Source organism: Copidosoma floridanum, unplaced genomic scaffold, assembly GCF_036245765.1.
Source record: "Copidosoma floridanum isolate Cflo_tuat_1 unplaced genomic scaffold, Cflo_Japanese_pri ptg000030l, whole genome shotgun sequence".
NCBI classification, from domain to species: domain Eukaryota; kingdom Metazoa; phylum Arthropoda; class Insecta; order Hymenoptera; family Encyrtidae; genus Copidosoma; species Copidosoma floridanum.
Window position 1 is genome coordinate 34,065,773 of NW_028321907.1, and position 3,249 is coordinate 34,069,021.

Consider the following 3,249-nt stretch of genomic DNA (forward strand, 5'->3'; position numbering starts at 1 on the left):
GATAGTGAGGTCCATCGAACGGAAACCCTGTGCTATGGGGTACTCAAGTTACAAAGTGGCATTCCTTTCACCACGTGAGGTAGCGATAGCGGCTGATAACCTAAATGCAGCGCCAACGCTACAGGAGCTATTCGACTCATTGTCGAATGTATCGGACGAGAGTAATTGGGCAAAGTCAACGGCACCTGTCCCCTTTCCAAATAAAAGACAAATCAAGGTCCACAATATTTTGGAAAATGGACGTTGGTTAAACATAATGACCGAAGAACCAATTGATAAGTGCCAATTGGAAACATCGCTTAACAGGTCCGATGTTATCATTAGAAGAACAGCCATGTTTGGCCCCGTACACCAGCTACGAGGCCGAATATTACCAACTATGAGATGCAGCAGTTGCTGCAGCAACCTTAAATAATACAACAACCATTGAAATAGAAGACAAATCATCTTCACGAAACATCGAAGCACCAACTAAGAATGTAGAGTCAACGACGGAAGTCAAAACCTTTAAAAAAGTTAATGAAGAAGAGCTTAGTCCAATAATACGATTCGTAAGAGTAAATCGTACTAGGACTTAAATAAGCGTCTTTTTAAAAAAACCTATTAACACAAACTATATTATTGAATTTTTCGAAAACAAATATCCAATAGAAGATATTCATTTTTCAACCAAAAAACAAACACGGGAAGATATTATTCCCGTTCATATAACGTATGGATCCGCTGAGTGGGCAGAAAACATGCGCCAGATAGTAGTGTATTGCATAATTCAGCAGCCAAAAAATGTAATCACAAAAAAACCAAAAACAGAAAACACGATCAAAATAAATAACGATCCAAAAGACAATGACTCACTTCCGCAAAAAGTAGTATCTAAGTTGTAAATGACCTTTGGCCCTTTGAGCCATTGAAACTACTACCCATTAAATGTTAAACGCGACGATGGAAGACAGTTATACCTAAGCTTCGCTACATACTGTAACGAAGAATCGACGGAAAGGGCCCTCAAAGGATTCAAAATGTATGGGGCGAATTACTCCCAAAGAGACTCGCCAAAAAACCGTGAAATAATAACACATTCATCGTGTGGAAATTTAATATCCAAATGCCACCTTGAGGTGCACAGTCTTCTGTGCGAAACACAAATAAAATTAAGAAAGATCTGCCCATCATGCCAGGAAAATATCAACTTAGTAAAATACGACTGGCACTATAAACTATGCCTTGAGATGGGAGTGTCAGCAAATCTTGATGCACTTAATAGACTAGTAATCAACAACACAAAATCAAGGGCCAAGGAGAAGAAGGAGACGTGATATTCACGAGTCCATTCCTTCACTTACTCTCAGTCCCGAATAAACAAATGTAATAATTCTGTAAATTAATACCTTATTACATTACTATAAGGATTATTGTAAAATGTTTATGTTATGTAACTCATGAATGTTTACTTATAAGCTGAAAATATAGCAAAAAAAAAAAAAAAAAAAAAAACCAATAAAATAATATAATACAATATATTCACCGAGGACGGTGATAGTTTTAAGAAGGGGAGGCTGTTAGGTGACGACTTGCGTAAATTAATAAATTTCTATTTTTATTCTATTTTATCCTGTTATATTTTCTTCCCAATCATAGAATTTTAAGACTCTTTACAGAGTCATACTCAACGAGAGTCGTCGCCTAACAAAGCTGACTGTGTACTTCGTGGCTCTTGGAAGCGTCAAATGACAACCGAAGCGAGCCATGAAGCCTTAACACATGAAGTCAGCAAGTACCGGCCCCATAGCAAGTAAGACGAAGAGGTTTTAACTAAAACTTCGTGTAAGGTGCATTTCTTTGCGCGGCGTTTTAGTTAGTAGCCCGCTGCCGCTCATCAAGTGCAGACGTAATAACTAATTTTAAAAGATTAATCAGACGTTCCGTCTATTTTTTCCTTTTCTGTTTTATTTTATATGTATACTAGTAATATAAAATAAAGTGATATAAAACTAATTGGAAAAGGAATTTAAATTATTATAAAATAATAAATAACAAATAAATAAATAAAAGAATAAATAATTATAAATCGACGGAAAGAGGAAGTGCAGGCCATCAGAATCAATAATTAGCGGAAAGAAAGGTAAGTTAATCTGGATATTATATTCAACACTCTACTTCTTTCTTCCTTTCAATTTTTCTTAAATAAACAAATAGTTGGACTATCTGCTGTCCCACAGCCTGTGAAGGAGCGTGAGACTGTAGTCCACAGTTTTCAGTTATTTAATTAAAGCTGGAAACAAACTTAAATGACATTAAACGTTATTTAACACATATTTTTACCGTCCAGAAGTTCTTTACATGTTTACGGACGATTGGTCAAAGTAGATGAAAATACAGCAGTAACAAATACCGTATTGATAAATAACACCATTTGTCAATTGTTTGCAGAAATACTATGAGATCAATGCTATAGAAGTAGACAGATCCAAAAATGATGAACTAACAACCCTGATGAAAAACTGGCTGTCGCATTGTCTTGATAAAAAAAGTCTATGATGGATGATAATTGGCTTTGCGTTTGAGAAGAAGAAAATGATATCCTACTAATTGTAACGGCTACTTTGATACCATACTTTCACTGAATATGATTTTAGGTCTTGCTGAAGACTATCGTAAGATAGTTGTTAATGTAAAACATGAGCTTATACTTACGAGATCAAATAATGATATAAATGCCGTGTTGCAAGCTCCAGTTGATGCCAATGCTGCTGATCTTACGGCCGTAGCTACTTGAAAAGACCCTAATATAAGATTTTCATAAAATTTGTTTATTAAATTATCTGCAAAAATATAAGTTTGTATCTATGAGTTTTTGATCTTGGAAATCATATAAGTATCTCTTCTTACATAGCATATCAAAACATATTTGAACAGTTAGAACATCTAATTAGTTGGAAAAGCCGCGTTATGTTATTTAAGCCTTCCAAACAAACCGAAAAAATCAAAAAAATGTAATAGCTAGTAGTAATCTAAGAAATGTAAAACTATATTTAAATTTACGATATTATTGTATGCCTTCGTTAGGCAAACATTACATTCTCGATCGAATACCTTCAATCGTTATTTATTGTTCCAAATAAAACAAGTTGTTGAAAAATGCTCCAGTAGATGTGAGGCTAGAATTGATTTACATAACAATTTCTCTGTCAACATATCAGCATATTGCTTAATTTTAAATGACCATGTTGTTCAGTATAGTCCAAAAAT